Genomic DNA, 12,210 nt, shown 5'->3' with positions numbered 1-12,210 from the left:
CTACCCGTGATCTCTGTCTGTCAAAATAAAAAATAAGAAAAGAAAAAAGTATTTTTAAAAAAATAATAAAAAATTAAATAAAAATGGCCCAAGGATCCGAATAGACATTTCTCCAGAGACTTATACAAAGGCACAATACGCCCATGACAAGATATTCAAAATCATTAGTCACTCAGGAAATGTAAATCAAAACCACAGATTACACCCACTAGGCTGGCTACAATAAAAAAGACAAAAACAAGTGTTGGCAAGGATGTGAGAGATTGGAACTCTTTTGTTTCACTGCTGGAGAAGTGAAATGGTGCAGCCGTTGCAGAAACATTTGGCAATTCATCAAAAAATTAAACATAGAGTTACTGTATGACCGAGCAATTTCGCTTCTAGGTGCATCGTTGAGAGATCTGAAAACATATGGTGTCCGCACAAAACTTGTACATGCCAGGGTTCACAGCAGCGTTTTTCATAGTAGCCAAGAGGTAGCCAAGTGTCCACTAACAGATGAATGGATCAACAAAATGTGGTATGTCCATACAGTGAGATAATATGCAGCGATTTTTAAAAAATACTAATAATGCTTGCTTCAATGCACGTATACTAGTATTGGAAAAATACAGAGAAGATTAGCATGGCCCCTTGGCATGGATGACATGCAAGTAAAAGTACCAATGTATGTGACAATTTGGATGAAGCTTGAAAGCCTGATGTTAAGTGAAAGAAATCTGACACGAAGGGTCCGGTATGAGTCCATTTGTAGGAAACGTCTAGAACAGGCACATTCAAAGAGACAGAAAGTAGGTTCGTGGTTTCCAGAGGCTCAAGGAAGGAAAGGATGGCGAGTGATTGCTAATAATCTGGGGTTTCTTTTTGGGCTGATGAAAATGTGCTGGAATGAAATAGTGGTAGTAGTTGCACAACTCTATGAATGTGCTGAAAACAACTGAATTGTACATTTTAAAAGGATGAAGCTAGGGGGAGGGGGGTTGGGAGAAGGGGGGTAGGGTTATGGACATTGGGAAGGGTATGTGCTTTTGGGTAATTTGGAAGGGGAGGTGAACCATGAGAGACTATGGACTCTGAAAAACAATCTGAGGGGTTTGAAGCAGTGGGGGGTGGGAGGTTGGGGTACCAGGTGGTGGGTATTATAGAGGGCACGGCTTGCATGGAGCACTGGGTGTGGTGAAAAAATAATAAATACTGTTTTTCTGAAAATAAATAAATTGGAAAAAAAATAAAAAAATAAAAGGATGAAGCTAAAAAAAAGGATGAAGCTTATAGTATACAAATTATATCTCAATTAAAAAAAAACCTAAAAAAAAAACCTCCGATGGCCCCCCATGACTTTTCACCATTTAATACTTGCTTATCCTTCCCTCTCTAACCTCTTGCTAGTCCTTCCATTGATCCCTTTGCTCAAAGAGGCAGAGACTCTGGGAGTGATGTTTTTTAAAGATTTTATTTATTTACTTGAGAGAGAGAGAGAGCTTGAGTGGGGGAGAGTGGGGGAGGGAGAGAGGGAGAGGGAGAAGCACACAACCTGAGCCCAAGGCAGATGCTTGACCAACTGAGCCACCCAGGCTCCCCTAGGGGTGATTTTTTTTCTAGAAAGGATTTCACTCTGGGATTTGACCTTGGACTGCAGGTGTGGTCGAGCAGGTTTTCTGAGTCTGTGGCCGACATCCTTGTGGGAGCCACAGAAGTGCCAGGGTAACCGGGCTGCTGCTTCATCTCCTCCGTCCGAAGTTCCCAGAAAGTTCTCGTGGAGCCAGCCTTGTCCCAGAGCCCCCAGGGAAGGACATTCTGAGAAATGCAGTTCCAGCTTAGCTACACCAGCGGACACGGAGCCCCCCAGTGCTCTTCACTGCCACTCACCCGTCCTCAGCCTTCAGATCTCACCCACCAGCACGTGGTGTCTCCGGGGCCCTTCCTCAGAGTTGGGCAGACCCGTCCTCTGACTGCCATTCCGTCATGGATAGGCATCCTTACGTGACCGTGCTCCCACGGACAGCACTAAAATGGCTGGAGCAATGGGCGCCTTCCTGTTCTAGCAAAGGTGTCCGTAGCCTGTCTCAGGGCTGGCTGCCCTTCCTTTTTCTCAAGGGAAGGTGCACGCTTGACTGCTCAGCGGTGTTCCTTTCCGGACAGTGGTCCCCGTTGGCAGGGACCACATCAGGACAACTCAATGTGGGGTCCCCGGCATCTAAAATAGGGCCTAGCATACAACAGACATTTAATGTTTATAAAACAAAGGAACAAATAAATACCTAAGAGATGAGACAGGAGTAGCGGAAAGAGGAATGAGCTGTGGGCTTCAGAGGTAGCTCAGCAGAATGGTTCAGAACCCAGTTTCAAGAGCCAGGCTCCCCTCTCCATCGCTTAGCAGCTGTGTGGTCTCCAACAAGTAACTTTACCCCTCTGGGCCTCAATTTGTTCATATTTTTAAAAGAGATAAGGAAGGGAGCCTGGGTGGGGCCATCAGGTAAGTGTCTGCCATTGGATCAGGTCATGATCCCAGAGGTCATGAGACTGAGCCCCGCGTTAGGCTCCCTGCTCAGCGGGAAGCCTGCTTCTCCCTCTCCCTCTGCTGCTCCCCCCATTTGTGCTCTCTCTCGCTCTCTCTCGCTCTCTCTCTCTCTGCCAAATAAATAAAATCTTTTTTAACTAATTAAAAAATAAAAAAGAGGTAACAATAGCACCTCCTTCGAGGGATTAGTAAAAGAATTCATCGGGCTAATTATTTGCAAAATGCTTAGCGTATACAAGTGCTTGTTGTTAGACAGACAGATAGATAGACAGATCAGTAGGTACAATGAAAGAAAGACCAAGCATTCTGTTTGTCTTCCAAAGCCAGGGTGAAAGGCAATCCCTCTAGAGAACCCACCATTGGGGTTCCCCGTGTGAGCATCTGGAAGGCAGTGTGGCACTCCTACTGTAAAAATATACAGATTTAAGAGCACGGAGACAAATGCCTGCACTGGTAACACTGTCTAGACTAGAGGGGAGGGCATTAGCATACTGTTAGTTAAGGAATTATAGCTCTTAGGGTACCAGCTTCTGCACAATAAAATGATTTTTAAAACAACATTTTAAAAAGCTGATTAAAACATAATGCTCTGTTTACTTACTGCCACAAAATGTTTCGTTCACAAATTATAGCCTAGCAGATTTAATTTACTTTCTGCTGACACCCATATTAGATGTGATGGACCCGGCAGGCTCCGCAAGGCTGCAGGCTCCCGAGCGGAGGCGTGGGGACATGAGCTTGTAGGCTCCACCGCTGAGCATTTTTTTGGAAGAGGTGGCCTAGCCCGGCCTCCTCCCCACCCCCAGGGCCATGAGGGTCTCCCAGAGTCTGCACACCGTGGTTTCGCCATGGAAAACTTGGGGCTTGGCAGAACATCGCGTGCTGAGAACAGAGATTGAAAACTGGTGTTCCGAGGACCAAGTTCAGCCAACTGATCCTTAACCTGGTTCATGTCATCATGATTTCTTTAAAAAAGAAAAAAAAAAAGCCATTTACAAATCAGGAGATCTCCCCTAAAAATCTGGTTGTTTTGCTACTTTTTTTTTTTTATAATTTTTATTTATTTGACAGACAGAGATCACAAGCAGGCAGAGAGGCAGGCAGAGAGAGGGGGGGAAGCAGGCTCCCTTCTGAGCAGAGAGCCCGATGCGGGGCTCGATCCCAGGACCCTGAGATCATGACCTGAGCCGAAGACAGAGGCTTTAACCCACTGAGCCACCCACATGCCCCTGTTTTGCTACTTTTGAAATATGGGAGGAACTAGCAATACTGGACTGTTGTCATGGCAACAAAAGGCAGGCCTTTGAGAGGTCACACGCTTTCCAGTTTATCACAATCCCTGCCATTCCCTACTGTCTCCCCCGCCCCCAAGCACTAGTGAGGGCCTCCTCTTTGCTCCCACAGATCTTGGTTCCTTTGCTGGACTGAAACTGCCGTTTCACCTCTCTTTTCCTGCTGCACAGCAAACTCTCTGAGACCAGGTATTATCACTACTTCATTCACCCTAAATCCTGTAGGCTGGCTCAGGGCCCGGAATATCACGGCCTTCAAAAAACATTTACTAATTATATTGGTTTCCTATTACTGCCACCACAAATTACTATACATTTAACCACTTAAACAGCACAAATTTATTATTTCACAGTTTTGTAGGGCCATTTTTTTTCTTTTTTTTTTAATATTTTATTTACTTTTTCGACAGAGAGAGATCACAAGTGGGCAGAGAGGCAGGCAGAGAGAGAGAGAGGAGGAAGCAGGCTCCCCGCCAAGGAGAGAACCCGACGTGGGGCTCCATCCTGGGACCCTGGGATCATGACCTGAGCTGAAGGCAGAGGCTTTAACCCTCTGAGCCACCCAGGGACCCCTGTAGGGCCATTTTGTAGAGAGAGGATATAGGTCAAAAGTCTGACATGGATCTTGCCCTTCCTAGAGAAGTTCAAGGCAAAAATCCGTTTCCTTGCTCACTTGGGTTGTTGGTAGGATTCAATTACTTACAGGTTAGAGGACAGACAGTTTCCTTGCTGGCTGTCAGCCAAAGACCATTTCCAGCTTCTGGAAGCCACCCACATTCCTTGGCTAGTGGCTGCCTTCCCCCATCTTCAAAACTAGCAAAAGCAGGTTGACCCCCCTCCTAATGCTGCATATCTCTCCTTTTTCTTCTTCCATCTCATCTCAGACCCAGGTAGGAGAGGCTTTTCACTTTTAAGGACTCATGGGATTCAATCAGGTCCACCCAAGGTAATTCAGGGTAATCTTCCCACCTCTGGGTCTTCAACCTTCAATCACACTGGCAAAGTCCTTTTTTTCCATGTAAGGTAACATATTCACGGGTTCTGAGGATTTGGACAAAGACATCTTTAGGGAGCTGTTATTCTGCCTACTACACTGATGAAGGTATTGAAAAATCAGCTGGATGGAGAAACAAGCATGGGCGAGGGCAGGCCACCCACAGCTGGAGAGGTGTGCCTGCCAAGGAGGCCAGGAAGGCAGAGAAGCTAAGTTCGTGGTCCACAGGGAGGGTGGGGACCTACGGAGGCAGGAGAGAGCTGGAAAGGAAGACTTTTCTCCATCAAGGGAAGGATTAGAGTAGAATGCTCTGGGGCCAGTGAGGATACTGGGCAGGGAAGAGTTAAAATCCCAGGCAGAAGGGCAGGGGTGTGGTTTTAAACTCCCTTGGAATAGAAATTGATCTTCGTAGTTATAAACCAGAGTTAAGCTAGCCTCCTGACCCTTTCAATACAAATATGATCGGAGGGAAAGGAACACCTCTTCTCCTATGGGGAGCTCGGTGTGCCCCCAAGATGGCTCCAAGTAGCCAGAGCAGACCTCTTATTAGTAACCCCTGGACCGAAATGCCCGCTTACGCTGAATTTTATTCTATTTCTGTCCCAGGACCTCATTGTTTCCAGAAGAACTTGACCCTTCCTTTGATGTACACACACATACACACACATACACACAGCCTTTACTGAAAGATCAGGATGCCAGAGGACGGGAGCGAACATCATTGAGCATCCAAGCCCAAAACTCCTTAAATGCACATATCAAATATCCTTTATGGGTTTTTTTTTTTAAGATTTTATTTATTTATTTATTTATTTGACAGAGAGAGAGACACACACACACAGTGAGAGAGGGAGCACAAGCAGAAGGAGTGGGGCTCGATCCCAGGACCCTGAGATCATGACCTGAAGTGAAGGCAGATGCTTAATGACTGAGCCACCCAGCCGCCCCTCAAATATCCTTTATTTTAAGTGAATTTTCATGCTTCCTGCATCTGAGACTTCTGGCCACAATGTGGACTCTCCAGGGTTCTCCCCATCCTGCTGGGTTCTCCGGACTTTCATTCTCGTTCTTCACCCTCTCCTGAATGCACCCCCCCCCGCCCCGAATTCTTCTCATCCTGGGACACAGAGTAATGGCGATACATTGAGTGCTTGGCCCTAATTCTTCACCCCTCCCTCACCTTCTCACTAGGTGACTCTGCAGTTCCCCTCACTGGAAAGGGAGTGGACTTTTCTTCTCCTTGATTGTGGACTCAGCCACATGCCTCGCTGTGGCCCGTGGGATGTGAACGGAGAGGATACAAGCAAAAACAAGAAATGCGCTTTCACAGTGCAACTTGATTTCCTGAGAAGAGTTTGCCCTGGGTCACTCCTGTCCCTTTGGCTGGGCACAGAATGAAAACATGGGCAGACCTGAGCCCAACCTGTCAAGGGACCCACAGCTTGAAGCAGTCTTGTCCACTGGAGCCCAGCTTAAATCAGCCACCCCACTGCTTACCTGCCGACACAGGAGTGAGAATAAATAGTCGTTGTTTTAAGCCCCTGAGTTTTGGGGAAAATTGATTTTGCAATAATAGCAGACCAATACAGTCATTGGTGCTAGAGATTGGGGGCAAGGAGGTTGCCATCACATAAACCTCAACCCGGAGGCATTGGGTTTGGGAGCAGGAATAAGCAGTAGGGAAAGATTTACAGGGGCTGGGAAGTGATGGGGAAACCACTGTAGCGGGGCAAGAGAAGGCACCAGCTTCTCTGTGTTAAGTAGACAGAAACAGCCCATAAAACAGTTGTGCATGGGGCACCTGGGTGGCTCAGTGGGTTAAGCCTCTGCTTTCAGCTCAGGTCATGATCTCAGGGTCCTGGAATCGAGTCCCTCACTGGGCTCTCTGCTCTGCGGGGAGCCTGCTTCCCCCTCTCTCTCTGCCTGCCTCTCTCTGCCTACTTGTGATCTCTGTCAAATAAATAAACAAAATCTTAAAAAAAAAAAAGTTTGTGCATGACGATGCAAGTAGCGGCAAATTTGTCTAACGAACTTTTAAGAGTTGGAGGAGGACTTCTAGGGGCAAAATGTTGAAAATATGACTTTCTTGCTACTAGATAAATGTGAAAAGGTACTACTACACGGAAGAGAGATGCTCAGCAAACTGCACCCTTATGGGGAATACCACTTAGCAACAAAAAGGAGTACACTGCTAAAGGCCCAGCAGGCGCTCCTGAAGGTTAATCTCGAATGCATTACCCTGAGTGAAGGAGGCCAGACCCAAAAGGCTGCATATGCTATCCTATACGAGTCCATTCTGGAACAGGTAAAACTGTAGGGAAAGAAAACAGAATGGTGTTTGCTAGTGGTGAGGGCCAGCTATGAAGGGGCACCAAGGAATTTCTCCAGCTGCTGGAACTGTTCCACATCTTGATCCTGGTGGTAGTTCTATTACTGTATGCATTTGTCAAAACTCATAAAGTGAGGGGCACCTGCCTGGCTCAGTCTGTGGAGTGGGCACCTCTTGATCTTAGGGTGGTGAGTTTGACCCCTATGCTGGGCATGGAGCCTACTTAAAATTAAAAAAAAATTCTTTTTAAATCATTAAGCCATATTCCAAAAAGAGTAAATTTAACCATAAAGTGTACCTTCATTTAAAAATGCAAAGGTAGGAACATCTGGGTGGTTCCGTCGCTTAAGCGGCTGCCTTCAGCTCAGGTCATGATCCCACAGAGCTGGGATCAAGTCCCAAATCAGACTCCTTGCTCCAGAGGGAGCCTGCTTCTCCCTCTGCCTGCTCTGCTTCCTGCTCTCCCCCTGAGGTATTCTCCCCCTCTCTCTTTCTCTCTGACAAATAAATAAATATGTGAAATCTTTAAGAAATAAAACAATAAAAATGGGAAGATATACCTGCACTAGTCATGGAAAGGTTCTGCTAAAATAATAAACACCCAACTTCGAAGTCTCAGAAGCTTACAGCTTTCAAGGCATTATCTCTTCATTATTCTCTGTTTTTATCTCTGGTCAGCATAGGGCTCTGCTTCATGTTGCACTGAAGGACTCTAGGACTAATTTTGATGGGGCAGCCACCTTCTGGAGCTTTGCTGGTCTCTGTGGCAGAGAGAAAGAGGAAAGAGGAAAATCATGCCCTAGCTCTTAAAGCTCCCACCTGGAAGTGATCCAAGGCACTTGGATGGAAAAAGGAAGTGATTCCCTTTCCTTGCTGGTCAAAGAAAGTTGCATGGTCCTATCTATGTTCAAGGGCGGGCTTACCATACACCCAGGAGAAAGATGGCAAATATTTGGTAGACAGCACTAATGAATTCCACAGTCTCCACTATGATGGTGAATGTGTCAGTTCCTTTTTGTACTACCACCAGTTTTTACTCTAGACTCTCATTTGGAGCTATAATGCTGTGTGGATACAATTTAGAATGATTATGTACTTCTGGTAAGCTGATGTCTTTTCATTATCAAGTAGCTTCATTTTATTAGTCATCTTTTGCAAAGTTAGCCTGAAAGATATCATGACGGCATGAATCACACACTTGCTCTTAAAGTTATCCACCTAGATATGAGACTTTTCATTTGACATGAGTCAAAGAAAGTTACATGCCCACACCTGACTGCAAAGTGTCAGTGCCTTACGACAATAAGGGTTAATTCCGTTTCACTTCCATTCAGGTTTCTTTTTTTTATTTTTTTTGATTTTTTTTTTTAAAGATTTTTTTTTTTAACTTTATTTATTTATTTGAGAGAGAGAGACAGTGAGAGAGAGCATGAGCGAGGAGAAGGTCAGAGAGCGAAGCAGACTCCCCATGGAGCTGGGAGCCCGATGTGGGACTCGATCCCGGGACTCCAGGATCACGCCCTGAGCCGAAGGCAGTCGTCCAACCAACTGCGCCACCCAGGCGTCCCTCCATTCAGGTTTCAATGACTCAGCCTAAAGTCCATGGAGTGGGAAATGCAGGCCTCTTACAGGGACGGCCTGTAAATTATCAAAAACAATACTACAATCCATCACACTATTTTTGGCATTGACTTTGCCTTAAAGTCTATTTTGTCCAAAGTTAAAATAGTGAACAGCATGAAATCTCTTCTACCACTCTTTTAATTCAAATTTTCCATCTTTTTGTTTCAAACAGTATATACCTTGATGGTTTTTCCCCCATGATTTCCCATCTCAAGTTTTAATGAAACACAGAACTAAAAACATTTATGGACCAATCTGTGAGCAGAATCCTTCCACACATTTGCAGACCTTTTCCTCATTCATTTACAGATGCCTCACCTACAATAAAACTGGATAATTTTTTTAAAGATTTTATTTATTTATTTGACAGAGAGAGAGAGAGATCACAAGTAGGCAGAGAGGCAGGCAGAGAAGGGGGAGGTAAACAGGCTCCCTGTGGAACAAAGAGCCGGATATGGGGCTCGATCTCAGGACCCTGAGATCATGACCTGAGCGGAAAGCAGAGACTTAACCCACTGAGCCACCCAGGTGCCCGGAAACTGGATAATTTTTTTTTAAGATTTTATTTATTTATTTATTTGACAGGCAAAGATCACAAGTAGGCAGAGATGTGGGCAGAGAGAGGAAGGGAAACAGGCTCCCCTCTGAGCCACCCAGGAGCCCCTGCTGATACATTTTAATTTCTTTTTCCACTTTATTTTGTGCTTTGTATTTTTTCCATGTTTTATGTTTTTATTTCTGCCTTCCCCCCTTTTCTTCCTTGCCTTTTTTTTTTAAATATTGGTTTTCAGGGTGCCATGGTGGCTCAGTTGGTTAAGCATCTTCCTTTGGCTCAGGTCATGATTCCAGGGTCCTGGAACTAAGCCCCAAGTCAGGCCCCCTGCTCAGTGGAGAGTTGGCGTCTCCTTCTGCCCCTCCTCCCAACTCATGTGCACTCTCTCTCTCAAATAAATAAATAAAGTCTTTCTTAAAATGTTATTTTTCTTCCTCTGGTTTGGTCAGTAGCTCTATTTTTATTCTTTCCGTGGTAACCCCCCAATTCTAATGTTCGTATCTAATTAAAGTCTAATGTTAATCAATATTTTTATGGACAGTACAAAGACCTTGGATTAATTGAACCAATGGCTCCAACTCTTTGCTTTCCCTGTATGCAAACCCTCTGCCATGATCCTTCATAGCTTCCTCCTGCTATAACGTTGGACTGAGTCATGTGATTTGCTTTGGCTAATTAGGTGTAAGAAGAGTCTTGAAAATGTGCTTGTACATTTCCTTTGCTCTCTTTTGTGTCCCTGCCATTGCCATGAGAACTCACCCTGACAGCCTGGCTGGTGAGTGAGACACATGGAGCAGAGTAAAGGCCCCTAGCCAAGACCATTCTAGATTAGCTGAGCCCGGACACATAAGCAAGTCCAGCCAAGCTCAGCAGAGCTTCCTAATCCACGCCCAGCTGACACCAGACGTGTGAGTAATAAACAAATATAGCTGTATCCCTCTGAGGTTTTGTGGCTGTTTGTTATGCAACAGATAACTCATACATGTTCAAGGACGAGCTTACTATACACCCATTACCTTCCAGGATCCTCTTATACTTCACATACAATCACTCCATTATTTCTGTTTTGCCTTTCTGAATCCCACAAATTATAAATTGCTCTTGTTTCTTGTCCTGTTATTTGTTCATTTTTACTCATGTTTGCTATTTTATTTGCTCACCAACCTTTATTGTGACTCAAATCTTCCTCCTGGGATTTTATTTCTTCTTGAAATCTAGCTTCTAGAAGTTCCCTCAGTTAAGTTCTGTTCGTAGAAACTCTTAGGTTGCTGTTTTTTTTTTTAACTTTTTAAAAATTTTTATTTATTTATTTTTGAGAGAGAGAATGAGCACAAGCAGGGGGCGGGACAGAGGGAGAAGCAGGCTCCCTGCTAAGCAGGGAACCTGATGCAGGAATTGATCTCAGGAGCCTGGGATCATGACCTCTGAGTTGGAAGTCAGACGCTTAACCAACTGGGACACTGAGGCACCCTGAAACTCTTCGTTTTTTTCATCTGAATAGTACTGTGTTTTCATTCTTGAAAGACTGAGTACACAATTCTAGGTAGACAATTATTTTCTCTCATTAAGTTAAGGTGATTATTTCATTAATGATATTATTTCATACTACTATTATTATCACCGCTCCCATTAGTGCCATTGAGCAATCAGGAGCTGGTATCACATTATTCCGTTATAGATTGTCTGACTTTCCTCTCTGCTTTTAAAATAATCTTGTGGGGAGCCTGGGTGGCTCAGTCAGTTGAGTGTCCAACTCTTGGTTTCCGTTCAGGTCATGATCTCAGGGTCGTGAGATTAAATCCCTTGTTGGGCTCCTCGCTCAGACTGTGATCTGCTGGAAATTACCTCTCTCTGCCTCTCCCCCCACGATCATGTGTTCTCTCTCCCTCTCTCTCTTTCTCTCTCAAAATAAACGAATCTTTAAAAAAAATTTCTCTCTTGTGCTTTGGTGTTCTGCAGTTTCACCAGAATAGATCTAGGTTTTCTATTTCCTTATCATACCTGGTAATTCAGTGCGTTTCTCAAGGATTCTTAGCTTTCATCAATTCTGGAAAATTCTCAATCATTATTTGACAATTGCCTTGCTCACACTCACTTTATAATCTCCTAACATAATTGACAAGCCTACGATGAACCTGTTCACTCTTTTCCATTTCTTTGTCTCTCTGGGATGGTGTTTAAATTATTTTCCTCAAATCTATCTTTTAATGCACTAATTTCTCTTCAGCTAGATCTAATTTGGTGCTTAAACCTTCCCATGAGCTACTCGTTTAAGGCAGATCTTGGAGCACCTGGGTAGCTCAGTCAGTTAAGTCAGTTAGTCAGTTAAGTCAGTTAGTCTTGGCTCAGGTCATGATCTCAGGGTGGTGGGAATCAATCCCCACACTAGGCTGTGTGCTCAGAGCAGAATCTGCTGGGTTATTTCCCACCCCTCTCCTTCTGCTCCTACCCTATTTGTGCTTGCTCTCTCACTCTAAAATAAATAAATAAAATCTTTCTAAAGAAGAAAACAGATCTGCTTCTGCTACTTGATTTCCCTGCTTATTTCCTTATGGGTTTTGTGGTTCTTGATTGTGAGATCATATTGATTTGGAAGCCTATCTGTGGGAATTCTTTGACACCTGGGTTGACAGTGAGTTCTTCCAGATAGGACATGTGTGTGTTTCAGCCAAGTACCAGAGGTACTATCAACTCAGACCCATTTTAAATTGAAATGTTCTGCTTGCGGGCTTTTGGACCATGCAAACATTGTGGCCATGTGATGGTCAGACTTCAACCATGCCTCCATTAGAGGCAAAATTCACTGCCTCTCTACCTAGAGCCAAGACAGAGAGAGACAACTTTCCTTGCTGCCTAGCTCTGCTGGGCAGATTTTTTTTTTTCTTCTAGTTTATCCTT

At 44.5% G+C, this 12,210-nt stretch overlaps 1 pseudogene; it reads left to right on the top strand.

Annotated features, from left to right (window-relative positions):
• Positions 1-571: 571 nt before the first annotated feature.
• LOC122917891 lies at positions 572-671 on the top strand (annotated as a pseudogene).
• The last annotated feature ends 11,539 nt before the right edge of the window (positions 672-12,210 follow it).

The sequence above is a fragment of the Neovison vison genome, chromosome 9 (genome assembly GCF_020171115.1).
Source record: "Neovison vison isolate M4711 chromosome 9, ASM_NN_V1, whole genome shotgun sequence".
In the NCBI taxonomy this organism is placed as follows: Eukaryota; Metazoa; Chordata; class Mammalia; order Carnivora; family Mustelidae; genus Neogale; species Neogale vison.
The sequence above is the reverse complement of the archived record's forward strand: the minus strand, read 5'-3'. Positions and strand labels throughout refer to the sequence as shown.